Raw genomic sequence first — 16,911 nt, 5'->3', positions numbered from 1 at the left:
TGTCATGGCTTTTTGTTTTTTCCACCTTTGTGTTGTCTGTGTCTTCTTGGTGATTCTATAAGATGCCCAATAGCCTTTACTTCAGTTTTTCATTATTTAATTGGAATTACCAGGTGTTGACTTTTGTTGCTGTCAGTTAAGCGTCTTGGCCAGTACAACTATTGTTGCTAGCTATGAAATAAACTGGTGTGAAGTGGGTATGTCTCAGAAAGACTTGCCCAATTTAGAGGCTCACTGGTTTGCTTAGAGCTGTTTTCCAGAGAGGGCAAGAGAGGTCTAGAGAAAACTAGCTAGTAACCCAATGCTCCTCTGCAGCTACATGGTAGAAGGGCCAGGGCTGGAACCCTGCCTCTTAATGACCAACATTCTCCTCTTTGCACTTTTTCTCAGTCCTGGCACACTGATTTGTGTGTTTCTGTGGCTGGTCCCTGTTTGCTTAGGTCACATAAATCAGATCCTATGCTTCTCAGGGACAGATCCTTTGTCCTCTCTTAATCCCCACCCTCTTTTTCCCCCCACAATGTGGTCCTGCACAGAGTCAGAAACACAAGTTTACCTGACTAAGCACCTATGGGACTGAAGTGAAGTTCAACACAGTGTGTGTAAAACAAGCATTGTCAAAATAAAGTCAATGCAATTCAATTAATCAAATACATTGTATATTATACTAGATCATAAAAATAAATAAGACATCGTTTCTGCTATTCAAGGATATGTGTGTGTGTGTGTGTATGTGCACAATTTATCTATTATATAGGTGTCTGTCATCTATCTATTTATATGGCAGAGATAAGGAAGACTTACATACAAAGCAGATAATAAATGAAATCATTTAACTTTTTTCTCTGATTTAATACACTTCATACAAGTTAGTTCATTAGAAAGTAGTGAGTTTGGCAAGTTCCTTTACATTCCTCTTTCTAAAAATCATTTTTAAATGATTTGTGATGCCTTTAACAAAACAATAAATCAGGTTTTTAGTCATGCTATAGGATTGATATATTCGACATTTCTGTCTAAAACATTAGCTCAATCCGACTAACTATTTGGGTAATAACTCAAACTGAGAGAAGAAATGCTAAGGTTAATTATACACTTTTTCTACAGCTCTATAACTGCTTCATTCATTTTAATTTTGCATCAGTAGGTAAGCTTCTGGCAGTTTGAATCCCATGGCTTCTTACTGTGTGTCAGGTATTGCTCACACTCCTTTGGCCTCTGCTAGAGAAGCCAGCCTAGGATTCATGCCCAGTAACTACACCAGGATACTATGAGTACTTACTTGATTAATACTAAAGCAAAAAGCACTTGGGGATACTTTTCTCTGATAGAGTCCTTTCTGGACATGTGTCCTTTTATGGGTATAGAAATGCTTGAGACATTTTTATTACAGATTTCAGTATTTCTATTATATTAAAATATCAAATACAATTTGATGATTGGTTTGGGGTATTTACAAATTTCCTTATTCAGAAATTTAATTTTTTTACCATTTATAACTTTAAAATATGGAGTATATTTACACAGAATTCTAATAATATGCACCCTAAAATCTTCCTTGCATTCATGTTGAGAGTCACACTCTAAATATTTATTAGTCTAAGTTCTGGATCACATATGAATTCATTTGAATGAGCTAAGTGTTGCTTCTTGATATGAAATTTCAATATACAGAAGAAATACAAGAGAGTATTCCTTATTAATGGCTGTTAATGGCCCCTAACTGCACAGTCTTTAGAGGAGTAATTATTGCCTTGTTTTGAAGTGTAAACAGAATATTATCCTTTCGTATGTAAATTGGTATTTTCTCCTTGGACATTATGTAGTCTTCAATTTGTGACATTCTACAGTTATCATTCTTCCCAGGTCATCACATTAAGACTCAGTAAGGCCAGTAGGCAGTGTGCAAATGGGCTGACTTCAGGCTGGTTGTTTTTGGCCATGCATGTGAGAGTTCTTCTCCCATGTACACTTGATTAGTAGCAACTAAAGGCCAAGGGCAACAGCTGGTTAACTCCACGGTTCTTTCACTCTTGCCTATTAGGTCATAGGGAAGACCCTCTCTGTGTACAAATGAGCTGTGGGGAAAAAACAAATAAAGGGAGAAGGGAGAAAGTCACCCAAAATCATCAGTCCAAAAAAAATTGCTTGTATATAACCAGGAGACATTGTGTAGCTATTAAAATGCTCACGCTTATATTAAAAACTAAAAGCTTGGGCTTCCCTGGTGGTGCAGTGTTAAAAATCTGCCTGCCAATGCAGGGGACATGGGTTTGAGCCCTGGTCCAGGAAGATCCCACATGCCATGGAGCAACAACTACTGAGCCTGTGCTCTAGAGCCCGTTAGCCACAACTACTAAGCCCGCATGCCATAACTACTGAAGTCTGTGTGCCTAGAGCCCGTGCTCCACAACAAGAGAAGCCACTGCAATGAGGAGCCTGCACACAGCAACGAAGAGTAGCCTCCACTCACCATAACTAGAGAAAGCCCATGCACAGCAACAAAGACCCAACACAGCCAAAAATGAATGAATGAATGAATAAATAAATAAATTTATTAAAGAAAACAACAAAAAAACCCCTAACAGCTTAATGAGATAAACACCTGGCTTCCAAAGATGGCCACTATGAAAGAATCAGTACTTACCTGGTTGTATAAATTAGCATGGAGTAATAGTTATAAGTGCAAGCTTTGGAGTTAGACTTCCTGGGAATCCTCAGCTTCACGATTCACTTTCTAAGTGACCTTGGCTAAGTTACTTAACTGCTTGTTATCACAGCTTGTTCATTATGTGACTCTCAATTATTGTACCTAACTCATAGGCTGGTTGTAAAAATTAGGTAAGGTAATCCATGTCAGAACTTTAAAAAGAACCTGGTTCAATAAACTCTGGTAATTATTATCTTTATTGCCTGTAAGATAAAATGTCATCACTAAAATTAACCATATAAACGCATTAATAGTTTTTAAAAATAATGTGGATATTTGAAATAAAGAAATAAATCTTGAGATGGAAGAAACAAAGAGTTATAATTACATTTTCTTTGTTCATATCATTTCTTCTCAGTGTGGTATCTTTGGAAAGAAAATGGAACTTGGGTTTGAATCCTGGTTTCTTCTTACTAGTTACTAGCTGTGTAAACGACTAAGTTATTTGACCTCTGTTAGCATCAATTTGCTCATTTTAACTATAAGTATGATCCTACTTTTCTCAATATATTGATGTGAAGTCCAACAGAGATAGCGTATTAAATGTTTATAGACCAGAATGGCAACTGAACAGATGTTTGTTCTTTTCCCTCTGGATCAAAATCAACACAATTTGACTTTAGTTTGGCACAATAAATACCAAAGTTCTGCACCTTAAAAAAGTAGTTTTATGTTTATTTAATAAAAAAATGTCCATGTGCATACTCATTGTTAAAAAAAAGCAAGAAAATCATGTAAAGATGTAAAAATTGCCTAAAATTCCAATATCCAAAGAGAATCATTTTTGACATTTGAAAAATAGTATTTCATCCAGATATTGCTCTATTCATCTATAAATATTTATATTTATGTGTAGACTGTTATATAAATAGGTTCATAATAGACATGTAGTTCTGTAACTTGATTTTTCCCCCTCTTGAATATATTTGTGGACAGCTTTCTGATTCAATACATACAGTATATAACATTATTTTTAATGACTGTAGAGGATTTCATTTTAAATTTCTTACAGAATTTACTTAATCAGCATCCAATTGATATTTACTTCATTTCCAATTTGTCTCTGTTAAAACAGTGCTGCCATGTTACACGTATATGTAACACATGTGCACATATATTTTCTTGTGCTTGAATAATTTTCTATACTTAAGTTATGGAAAGTAGAATTGCTGCATCATGGTGGACACACAGCTTATATTTTGAAGCATGTTTTAAATTGTAATTGCTTATGTTTCCTGGATTATTAGAGCAAACATAATATTTTATGAACATTTTTTTCTTTTATCATGGGGAGGAGTCAAAGGGCTTGGGGAGGCGTTAAAGGACCAGGAGATCAGGGCCATGTCCCATGCTTACTGTCCATTGCCCCACACAGGAGAGTTAAAGGTGCTATTGTATTAAGATAGCTTTAGGAGAGTATGTTTCAAGGCAGCCAAAGGACAAATACTGTGGTTTCTTTCTAGTGTAGATGCTGACTACAAGGCGTTATGCGAAAAGAAAAAGAAGGCAACATTCTCTCAGAATGTTTTCTTAAAATTTTTTCAAAATACGTCCAGATTTCCCTCAGTACATTCAGTCTTTTTTCAAAGACAACCTGAAAAAAATCTCTAGAGAGTTTCTTTTAGATGTCAATATTTTTACGAAGGTGCTTCTTAATCTGATTTATTTCAGAAAACAATGTCATGGATTATGAATAATACACAGTTTATATCATACACTAGAACTGTTTATACACATTAAATAATTAAAGTTATTTATTGGGCATTTATTATGTGGCAGCAGTGTAATTCATTTAATTATCTCAATGATCTTACAACAAGTTAAAATCTTTATTCATACTCATTGATGAAAAAAATCTGAGGCTCCAGAGAATTTGAGTAGCTTGAGCAAACTCATAGTAAGTGGTCCAGCCACTTTTTCATAGCACACAATAAATTCCATATAATTTGATTACATTACACTGTGATCATATTTATTTATTTATTTGTCTATTTATTAAAACTTTATATTTTATGAGTAGCAGAGTTGATTAAATGTTATTTGTAAAATTTTTTATTTGAAATTTTGCTATAGGGCTTTGAAAAGGAAGGTAACCAGTTCTATGCCATGTTTTGAGGCAAAAGCAGATTAAACTGAAATCATTAGGACTTATTTCTCCTTTTTTAGATGTAGCACAGTGCATGTAAAAAGGTAAAGGGAATTACATCTCTGTGTGTGTTAATGTGTATATATTTTTTGTGTATGTATGAATATGTATGTGTGTATATGGACACATGCATATGCATAGACTTAAATAAATGATACCATCTAAAAATAACTATCTTATGAGTTTATTTGATAGACTGCAATTAGCTTTATAGGCTCTATGTTTGGTAAGGGTAGGAACACAACATAGTTGCTAGATAAACTTATTGAATTAAACTGTACTGCACTGCCAATAAATGAGTTGTCAGAGATGTTATCTGTTCCTTATTTAACTAAAGTTTAACATTTAGTTATATAACATATTAACTCATAATTGTCCTTGTTCTGTCAAAAATGTCAGATTGATAGTGTGTAGAGTTGGAAATCTCAAATGAAGTATTATGAAAAATGAATTTCTATAAGCCATCTGTAAACGATATAAGCAAATATCAGACTGAGATGTAAGTCACGATATTCATTTATTTCTCGCCATTGATGTTCTTAAACTTACTGTTACTACACTCTCGTGTAGTCATATGGGAGGCAATATAGGGTTGTGAACAGTCATATGGGTGTCCATATAGGGTATAAGGTGTCTGCTCTGATGCTAGACTACCTGGGTTCAAATCTTAGTCCTACAAAAAGTTGTATGGGTAAATTACTTCAGCTCTCCATGCCCCATGTTAGTTTTAAAAATGGTGAAAATAATAGCAATCACTTGATAGGGTTACTGTGAGGATAAATGAGTTAATATAGTAATATGCTTAGAACAGTGCTTGGCTCAAAGGGCCGGTAAAAATTAGTCTCCTAAAAGACCCTCTTCCAATTTTCCTCCTTTCCTCACACTGCAAACTTTAAAAAATGTGTTCTGTGAAACACTTGCACAGAGTTATATTTTTCCTACTTCTGCACACTAGCAGAAATGTCTTTGAATCTTATTATTACAATTAAATTATTTTCTTTGTATAATCATTGCAGAGAGGCAACATAATGTAAAACAAAGTGCAGGAGCTTTAGAATCAGGAAGAGATGGGTTCGAAATCTGGATGATCATTTACTTATTATGTGACTTGGGAAAGTTACTAACCATAGTGTCTAATAAAACAACGATACTTTAAACCTTACTTTGTACCTATCCAGTACCTAGGTACAAGAACTAAGCTATGATAGATGCTCACAAATAAAATTGTTTCCTCTATTAACTGTGAAATTCTTAATGGTAGGACCATGTCTTATTTATCTGTGAGTTCAACTGGAGTTTAGTTCAAGACTACACATGTATTTAATTTTACTTAGTTATATTATGATTTAAGCCAAATTGACACATTCACCCAATGCTTTATGTTATCTGGCATAAAGCATTGCTGGGTCCTGGAGCTCAAGTCATATCCTCGGTACACTGCCCTACTTTGTCTCTCTCAGTTGACTCTATTTTTAGGATAGTATGCCTTCCTTCGTGGTAAGACAATTGCCAGTAAATATAGGCTCTTATATTTTCCCGTCAATAATCACAATGGAAAGAAAATGCCCCTTTTCTAAAAATCCCAACCAACGTCCAGACTTGAATACCATTGGCTGTTATTGCTTAGGCTTTTGCCTCTCCCTAGAGCCAGAAAGTTCTGATCCACAGTGAGGAAGTGATTTCTCTCTAGGAAAATGGTGGTGCTCCAATCAGAGAAAAGTGTGAGAGGATGCTGATGGGCTGCTCTACAGGTGTTAAATCAAGATCTAACCTGTAGGACAAGGCAGGTCTAGAAACGCATTGGAGAAACGGCTGCCACGGCTGGAACTGGCATAAAGTTCAGACAACATTCTGGGCGTGCCACTTTCACTTAAGCTGATTTTAATCATAGAGCATGGGGATCAAAGGAAGTTGAAGGAAAAAGATCTTTATATAAGGGGCTGTTATAAAAAGCTGGTGATAGAGGGAATTTCATTAATTCAACACAAATTTGAGTACCTATTATCTGTTGGACTTTGTTCTTTTATGTTGAGCCGATGAACACCTAGTTCCAATGTTATCTGTATGTTCTACTAATTCTTATTCTTTTAGTCAAAGCGCTTTTGACAATATTTGTTATACATTAAATTACATGTTTATTTAAGACTGTGTTAAATAAATTTCATTAAGGGCAAAGAGCATATCTGCTTGTTCTTCAATCTATACCAAGGTTTCTTACCTTTGTCATTATTAACATGTTGGGCTGAATAATTCTTGGCTGTGAGGGCTTATCCTGTGCATCGTAGGGTGTTTAGCAGAATCCCTGGCCTTACTCATTAGATACCCAGTATCATCCCACCTTCCTCCCTGTCCTCAGTCACCAAAAGCAAAAATGTCTCCAGATATTGACAAATGTCCCCCGAGAGGCAAAATTGCTCCTGGCTGAGAACCACTGGTCTACACTCAGCATGCAGCACAGAGCATGGCCAATAGCAAATATAGACTATTATTTATTTTAAAAATGAATATTTTCTCCCAACTCAAAAGTTGTACTATTATGTAGTCTATTTCCTGCTCTTCAAACCCAGCAAAAGTGAACACCCAAGAGTGAAATAAAATCATGATGGAATAAAGCTTTTAGTAAGTTGTCCTTTGTGGCATTTTATTTTATGTTTTATTGGTTGTGTTTGCTTGTTTTCTCTTTTTATCATGACTGATTTTGTTGACCTTTAGACTATATTTGATACTTTACTCCAATCACTCTATTGTTTTGCTTATGTGTATGGCATCTCAAGTTTTAATTTTCTGTAAAAGAGAGCTTCAAACCTTCTTTGAGAATTGGACAGGGAAGTTTTATAGCTGTAACTTAGCAGGAATTCATTATTATACTTTATTTTTGATGAGGCTGGTGTGGACACACATATAGATGGAAAATAAGATGAGTACTATGTTAATCGACTGTAGGTCTTTTCTATTTCATATTTAATCATATTTAATGGGCAGCAGCAGTAAGCAGAATTCTAGTGCTAAGCTGGTTGCTTCAAAACCTTGGGAAGCATTTAAAAAGGCAGATACCTGGGTCTTAGTGTCAGAGTTTCTTATCCAATGTTCTGGGCTGGGACCTGGAAATCAGAAAAAAAACATTCAGGGGATTCAGGTATTTATAGCTTACTTTGGGAAACATTTTGTGGTAGACTGTCCACATAAGACATTCATTCTCATCTGAAGTCTTTCACCAAGGAGGTATTTTACTTTTCTCCTGTGACCTTCAACCAGTTCGTGCTTAAGGTTGTGTTGTCGATTCATTGCCTGTTAGGAACAAAGTAAGTGCTAAAACATGTCTGTCTGTTTCTCCCTATTTGCAGTTACACTGCATGTTTAGTTATGTTTTTATGACAATGGCAGTCCTTGTCCCTTGCTGCCTTTAATGACTGCAGGAAGTGAATTGGGGTTCTTTGTGTCCCTAATTGGATCATGGACAGAACAATTACCTGCTTGGTGACTTAATTTTCCACTGACCTCTTGGGCTGCCTTTAGATCTGCTTCTGGCACCACAGTCACTAATGTTTGCAGGTGCAAACCATTAGTACATGGAAAGACAAGTTCCTTTCAAAATTTAACTTCTCATACAGCCATTTTATGGAGACCAGCCTGAATTATGGACACAAAAGTTTATCCTAATTTCTTCTAGGATCTTTTCTGAATCACAATTGTAAATCTGTTTGCCTTCCTAGAGTATTAGTCTAGCTTCACTCAGATGCTGGCCTCCAGATCTGGATATCTGACATTCTAAAAGAAGAATACTGATTTGTACATTTGCCTGAGTAACTATAATTCCTGGTGGGTGCTTTGGTCTCCCAGTTTATTTAAAAGAGGCTGGCTATTTCCTTGAATGCCATGACTCATTTCTCATTACTTTTCTAATCAACTGTAACTTTATATTAGAACAACTTTTATAAGTAATCTGCCTACAGTGTTTATTTTTTCTTTTCCAGAAAACCTTATGGAGGAAAGATGATCATACTCTATATCCTTACCATGAACCTGCTTTTTCTCCTTCTCAGTCTGATGAAATGTAATATCCAGTTACTTTGAAGTCAACACACCTGGCAATGTCTATCTAGGAATGTTCTAGGAATAACAGCTGACGTAACCACTCACTTTGGGCTCACATGTGTTAGTGTTAATACACCAGGGGACCTGTCTGTCTGAGGAAGGCTAATGACTTCTCCCTGTTCATGTTGTCTGTCCAGTTTATCCTCATGGTCTGTCACTTTGGATCATCTAGATCATTTTATAATAACTGTAATTGACTTTTTGGCTCGAGTGTCCCAAACTTTCTCCTCTAAATTTATCTAATACATATTGTCTAATCCTGGAAAATTTGGCATTTACTTAGACTTGTTGCATGTTGCATAAATGTTTATATACTTTACCAATCCCATGTGATAGAATTGCAGGGTCTTCTCACTGCAAGGTACTCTTAACAAGTGTTAATTCTACCACATTTGTGATATTAATCAGGAAACTAACACCCAGGGAAGTGAAACAAACTGCCCCAGGTCACTTTAGCAGAGAGTAGCAGACCCAGATCTCTGTTACTTCCTGTTCCAATCTTTTTTGGCTGATATTTAAATTCTAACCAACATTTATTCAGAGTAGGCCTCATGCCACCAAGGACTGTTCTGAAGCCCAATGAGTATGCTTCTTGTCTTCTTCAAATGTAGTCAAAGCTTTACTATAGATTCTATGACACTGGAGTTGTGATCTCTGAAATTCTGACTTAAGGAGTGATGGATCTGAGCTAAGCTTTGAGCTAAGTTCTGGGAATGCTAAAGTTTATAAAAACATTTTTTGTACTTAAAACATGTCATGTAGTGAAAAAGATAGATATATAAGGGCCTATTTATAATTCATAGCTATTATTCAAATGGGCTGGTTTGAGAACACAGTTGTTGAGAGAAAATTTTGGCCTTCCCTGGGTTGCAGGGTACAGAACACTAAGAGCAAGATATAAAAGTAAACCTTGAGGCCATCAGGAATGAATCAATGTGTCTGCCTGTTTGACTAGGTAGACACTGAAGAGAACACAGCACACTTAGAATACAGGGCACAGAAGAAATAAAGCAATCGAAGATGGGAGCTTAAGGTTTTCCTTGAAGACAGATTGAGTCTGAGGTTACCTTGTTTTTTCCATAGCACTTAGCACAATGCTAAAAACAAGCTAAACACTCAATAATGTTTATTAGTTGAAGGAAAGACTATTTCTACTAACTGTCCAAATTTAAAGAGGCAAGGAAGCCATTTTTCCTAAATTGGCTTTTAAATGAAGATGAAGATCTACAATTAGGAGGGAAAAGCAGCATTAATTAGTAAATGAGTAAATCCGTCGATTATAGGGAAGCAATGCCTGACCCAGGATGCCAAGCCAAGAAAGCAAAAGGTTGAGCCAAATTAACAAATTTACTACCTAATAAAGCTAAAAGAAGGTTAACTTAAGTGCATCCAGTGAAAGCCAGTAAACTACCACATAATTAGTCTCAACAGTTAACAAAGGCCAGTAGACACTTTACCAAAGTGAATGAAGAAACTGTTTATAAACTAAGACTGATGGGGCTCGAGCATTTCTCTGTGCCATTTTAATAGGGGGGCCAGGCAAAAGGTGACGGTTTCCAAATCCAGAAGATGTTAAATAGGAAGAATGCAATTAAGAGAAGGGCGTGAGGGGCTTCCCTGGTGGCGCAGTGGTTGGGAGTCCGCCTGCCGATGCAGGGGACATGGGTTCGTGCCCCGGTCCGGGAGGATCCCACATACCGCAGAGCGGCTGGGCCCGTGAGCCATGGCCACTGAGCCTGCGCGTCCGGAGCCTGTGCTCCGCAACGGGAGAGGCCACAGCAGTGAGGGGCCCGCGTACCACAAAAAAAAAAAAAAAAAAAAAAAAGAGAAGGGGGTGAGAATAAGGGAATAAAAGAAGATAACAGAAGGACACTTTGAAGAAGTGCCAGGAACCATGAACCCAGGCAGCAGCAATGACACCAGAGTGTTAGGAATTTCCTAATGGGTTTTCTGTTGCTTCCTTGAGGAAGATGATGCTGCCTTTCAAGTTGAAGAATACAGCTCAGTGGATGGTCTTTTTGGACATTTCAAGAGAATCAGGGTAGGAAATTTAACAACTGCCAAGAACTTGCCTTTGTATAAGTATGTTCTCCTAAGTCTTCTGGGAATGGCAGTTGTATAAAAGTAGTGTTAAAGAGACATAATTTTCATGGTAGCAAAGAAAGGTTTGGGGCATCAGGAAGAGTAAACCAATATTACTCTGAAGTTCCCATTAGTTGGTTACTAAGCAACCAACACTTAGCTTTGCCTAGCTTAAACCATGAATGACCCCCCCCCCGCCAAAAATAAAGAAAAAAAAAAAAAGAAAAAGAAAAACAATATGTTGGTTATAAAGAAATATTCCAGATTCCACTCACTGGGCTATTTTGGTCAGCTGTATAATTTCTTTTTCAGTAAAAGCTACAGATCTGGTAGCACAAAAGAAGGGGTTTGTGGGTTCACTGCTGGATTATATTTAACATAACTAGTAAGAAGATCTTTGTGGATAACTACAGATAACCCAAGAAAGTTTTCTCAAGGGACTGTGGGCATTTTTTTCAAAATTTGCTTTTTCTGTTTTTTAACTTAATGCCCTCTTGAGTCAGACAGACTTAACTAGTAAGTTCCAGAGGGATCTCTTTCACTTGTTTAACAGAAGGCATCTTATTATTTATAACCCAATAGAGTTAAGGTGACACTTTAAAATTGTATTTAAGTTATAGATTCCAGTGATTTTGATGTGTTGTGTTAAAACCATATAGGCATACCGAAGAAAGCAAACATAAAAATTCACAGAGTTTTAATTTTGTGTGTATGTGTATGATGAATTTACTTTGGTAACTTTTCAGAACTATTTTGCTGAGCTGAGTCACCTAAGCTTTTGACTCCTCAGCCATTTCTGTGTGACACTATTGTCCCCTCATGCTCCTGGGCCTCCATCTTTAGGCTGGCCAGTTTAGCCTCCACATGGTCTTAAGAGGGAATAGTTTCATTACAAGATTCCTGTGTTCAAATATAGATGGCTGTTTTGGACTTCAGAACCAGATGAACTATGTAAAAATGGCTGTAAAAGATCTTGGGCACACAGTGAAAAACAATCTGGACACGAATTCTCATCATGCTACCTCTGGTCAACTAAACTACATTAAGATAATTGGGTCATTCTTGATATTTCAACAAATAAAAACTTTCACAAATGGTCCCTTGAATCAGAGAAAGAAATGCTTCCTGGGCTTTCTTAATGTGACTCAATTATAATATCTGCTATGAATTTCTAATTTCTTTTAACATGAGTCTTGTGAGAAAATAGTATTGAGTTGGAATTGAAAACAAAACAAAACTGTGGAATGACTCTTGAACAGCTAGGAAATGTCTTAGAATGTTTGCATTTTAATAGAACAGTGTTAAGAACAAGACCATTAATACATGAGAAGTTAACTAGAGATGTTTATTTTAAATCAAGTCCAGTATCTACTTTAATAGAAGAATGTTAAGCATGAAGCTATTATCATATGAACATTTAACAAGAAACAGAACAAGCCAACATTTACCTTTAAAATATCTTCACAGCAGAGTTATCGTCTCACAACTTGTAGTTTCAAGGTTTATGGGCTATGTAATGGAAAAAAAATCTAAATAAGTGAATTTGACCACTGCAGGGCTGTAACTTTAGTAGGAGCAAAGTAGACATCTATTATATGGCATATGGACTTTTAGTTATAAATGAAGGCCCTTAGAATACAATGTTGAGGATTACTTTATTAACTCACCTAGTCATTCAAAAATATTAATTAATTGCCTTCTATGTATTAGGCCCTGGTTAATGTAGATATGTACCTACAAATAGGAAGGTAGGAAATGGTCAAGCAATAAGTGATTGTGTATAATACTCCTGTAGGTTGAAAAATTCTCCCCAAGTGTAAAGAATGATATTCCTAATCACACGGAGAAGAAGCATTATATTGCTAATTTCAGTCATTTCACAAATGTGCTTAAACATTGTTATGAACCAAGCAGAATGCCAGATCCCTAGAGTCCAAGAAGACACATAAACCCCATGCCTTGATGTAGAAGACCAACAATTAAATCAACAATTAAAATCATTTATGAGCGGGAGGTCAGAGGGCAACTCAATATTGTGTGAGAGGTCATAGCAGGGATGTCTACCTAGTCCAGGGAATGTCAGAAAAGACTTTCCAGGGGAAGTAGAACATCACCTTCCAAATTAAGCAATTCCACATCAAATAATTTTACAGCATGCTATATAGCCTGCCAAGCCCTACACTTATCTTTGTTGCTCTGTGCTATTACATGTGATATAGAATAAAGAAATTAGCAGTTGTCTTGTCTCTTTAGAGTGAATCACGAGTTCACAGAGTTAATACTGACAAGCAGAATCTGGTGTCAGTGAGGCAGGATTTACATCAGTCACAAGGTCTCTGAGGGACTGGTGGTCTGTAATATGCTCCACAGACTGAGAAATAATAAAATAGATTGTAAAGTTATGCCTCGTAAGTTTTACTTGCTAAGAAATGATAACCTAAGCATTCTATAGTGATATGAAATAGAGAGGTGGCTAACACCTAGCACTGTGCCCTGAACATGTAATAGTCAGTGATGATGGGGAAGAGGGGAATAGTGGTGGTAAGGGTGTATATTATGAGGAATAAGCAACTGGTGTCTGTTTGTGGCTTTTATGTACCGTACCCCAAAAGAAATTTCTAGGGCTTTTCTTCAAGGTATCTTCAACTGACAAGGAAGGGTTTATTAAGCAAATTTAAATTTTTATCAGTTCAGTCTGTACTCAGACTCTTTGCCTTTACTATTGCTTCTAGAACATTCTAATTCAGAAGGAAGTCTAGTTGCTTGTTTTGGAGTGTCTGCAATGTTGACTAGAACCGTATCAAATACAAACTCAAGCTTGCAGTGGCTCTCAGTGTCCTTTAAAAACTCAAACCTGGCTCCTCATTTTGTGAAGGTTGACATCCTTGCTTCATTCTCAAGAGGTAAAAGGAAATAACATTTATTGAGCATGTGCAAAATGCCAGAGATATTGACTTGTTATCCAAAATATCCTGTGAGGCAAGTTGTCCTCATTTTACAGAGGAGTTAATTGAGACCCTGAGAAGCTAAATCATAAGCCTAAGTCCATCTGTTCATATTGCTAATACATGGAGGAATCTGGATGTGACGCCAGAAAAACCTGACTTCAATATTCATTATTTTGACTAAATTTGTGCTCAAAGCTCATTTTATATAGTTATTGTGAAGAGGATTGTCAGTCATGCTGGCATTACAAGGCCAAGCATAGTTGATGATGTTTTATTTTATAATGTGGTTAAATGTATTTATATGCCAACCGGACATCACCAGTGCTTAAAATGCTCCTTTTTTTGCGTATTAGATATGATTGGAGACTCCAATTCATTCAAGTCACTAGTGTGATTTTTAGGCCATCAAATCAACTTAAACTATGAAACCTTCAATATATGTAAAATAAATCACGAGTTTTAATGATATGTTGTTAGATGATGTTTATTATTGCAAATTCAAACATTTTGCTGTGGAATGTAATGCATGGTTGGATGTATATGAATATGCCTTCAAGTTTACATACATAGTTTGGTATTTTCTAATTATATTCTGATAGTTACCAGTTCTTTCTGTTCAGTGGTTAATGAGCTGCCTTGAAAGTAATCCTTTAGTTATGGACAAATAGTTAATAGGTATGTTGATGTATGAATTATTCTTATTGTGCCAGTTATAATACCTGTAATTTGATTATAAACCTACACCACTAAAAATGTTTCAAGCCAATGATTACTGGCATTATCTAACTGGAGAGTCTTGACTGCATTTCCTAGGCAGATATGACTATCTTCCAAAGACATTAGGGTATAATTTGAAAGGAGTGTGTGGGAAGTATCATATCCTCATATATTCAGTTAATAAAAGACAGGATTTCTGTGTCATTTTCTAATGGCTGCTTTGAAGTTCACTCTGTAATTTCTTTCTCCTTCCATTGTACAATTACACTTAAAAGTCTGATTATGAGAGAATTTCAGAGACAAGTAAATGTTTGATTAGTCGAGACCAAACCTCTCTGAGTTTGTCCCATTTCTCTCTCAGGTATAAAAGATAAACCTTTGGCATTTGCAGCATAATTGGCAGTGGCCAGTCAAATGAAAGTCACATTTATGTTTAGCTCAATAATATTCCTGGGATGAGCTGGTTATAAAAACAGTGGACCTAAAAAAGAACGAAAGAATACTTTGGAACAATTTTTTCAGAGTGAGTTATAAAAACATGTTTTTAAAAGGACACTATTTGCATGCCTAAAAAACATGCATTTGGCAGAGTATCCAAAGCTTGATTTCAGTTACAATAGCAACATGTTTATGACACTACATCTAATGCTAAAAACATGCATTTTGAGCAGAAAGTTGATATACTGTTCCTCATCCCTGTGACTTTATTTTTAATTCAATTGAAGACTAACAAGCCTCTTTGTGTTTCGGTTTGAGAGAACAAAAATAGTTTGGAGTGGTTTTAAAAGCTTTTCTTCTCTCTCCATTCTGGGAAGGAAAGATCAATTTTCAAGACCTAAATTTCTCTAACAATTAACATCATACAATGGCATATTTTATTTGCTTTTTTTCCCTATGTACTCTGTTCTGTTGGAAGATTGCTCTTAAATCAGTAACCGTGTACCTGCAAAAGCAATTTGTTTAACTTTGAAATTATACAAAACGCATCTGGATTCTGAGTTTCCTCCATTTTGAACAGAATTGAGATGTATCTAAAATTCCCTTGGATTTACTTAATGTGGGATCTGTCCCTTTGATTTGATTCAGAAACACTTCAGGTTTCTTTAACACAGATAATTTGCTAATCTCAGATGCTCTACATCAGAAAGTCTATCTGGATAGCTTTCCATGAGGTAGTAGGAATCAGATGCCCAGACAGTGGCAGCCCTAAGATGTTTGGCTGTCCATACACTAACGCCATTTGGTTACCCCCTTTTTTTTGCTTGCTTTTTATTTCTCTCCAGCTCTACCAACTTCATTCTGATAAGTGAATTGGCAATAAAACCAGAAGAGGTGGAAAATAGAATAATTATTTTTCTTTTTTTCTTGCAACCTTCTGGAAGGCCCTGAGAATATAAAAGTTCAGGAATAAGGCAAATAGTACATTACTGTTTGTTTTTGACTTGTTCCTTACTTACCCAGGACCTTAGTGAGGGAAACAGTTGCGTAGCCTTCCTCCATATTTACCTCATTCTCAAATCGTCCCTTATTAAACTTTTTTTTTTTTTTTTGCGGTACACGGGCCTCTCACTGCTGTGGCCTCTCCCATTGCAGAGCACAGGCTCCGGACGCGCAGGCGCAGCGGCCATGGCTCACGGGCTCAGGCGCTCCGCGGCATGTGGGATCTTCCCGGACCAAGGCACGGACTCGTGTCCTCTGAATCGGCAGGCGGACTCTCAACCACTGCGCCACCAGGGAAGCCCTAAACATTTATTTTTTATCAACCTTCTCCAATGGAAACTTTGCTGAATGTGTTATGAATCTGGAGAGTGTCTAAAAGACTCAATGGTAAATTGGGTTGCTTAAAAAATAGCAATAACAATAGTGATAGTAATACCTAACATTTATTGAATATTTTCTGTCTGCTGGGCATGAAAAAATTTTCTCTTTTAATTCTTACTGTAGGCTTATAGGGCAAGTACTGGTATTACCCCAAATTTAATAATGAAGAAATAATGCTTTTAATACTTTTAAATTTGATAACTTGCTCACAGCTACCCAAACTATAAGGACTGAGATTTTAAACCCTGATAATCAGATTTGGGCTTTGTTTTAAACTCCATCCACATTCTGAGGCCAGACAGTAAATCAAAATCTACTGGAGTTGAATTTCCTTTTTTTTCTCTTCATTCATTCAATAAATGTTCAACTTATCCTGTATGAGATAGACAAGT

This window comes from Lagenorhynchus albirostris, chromosome 9 (assembly GCF_949774975.1).
Source record: "Lagenorhynchus albirostris chromosome 9, mLagAlb1.1, whole genome shotgun sequence".
In the NCBI taxonomy this organism is placed as follows: domain Eukaryota; kingdom Metazoa; phylum Chordata; class Mammalia; order Artiodactyla; family Delphinidae; genus Lagenorhynchus; species Lagenorhynchus albirostris.
This window is presented reverse-complemented; position numbering follows the sequence as displayed.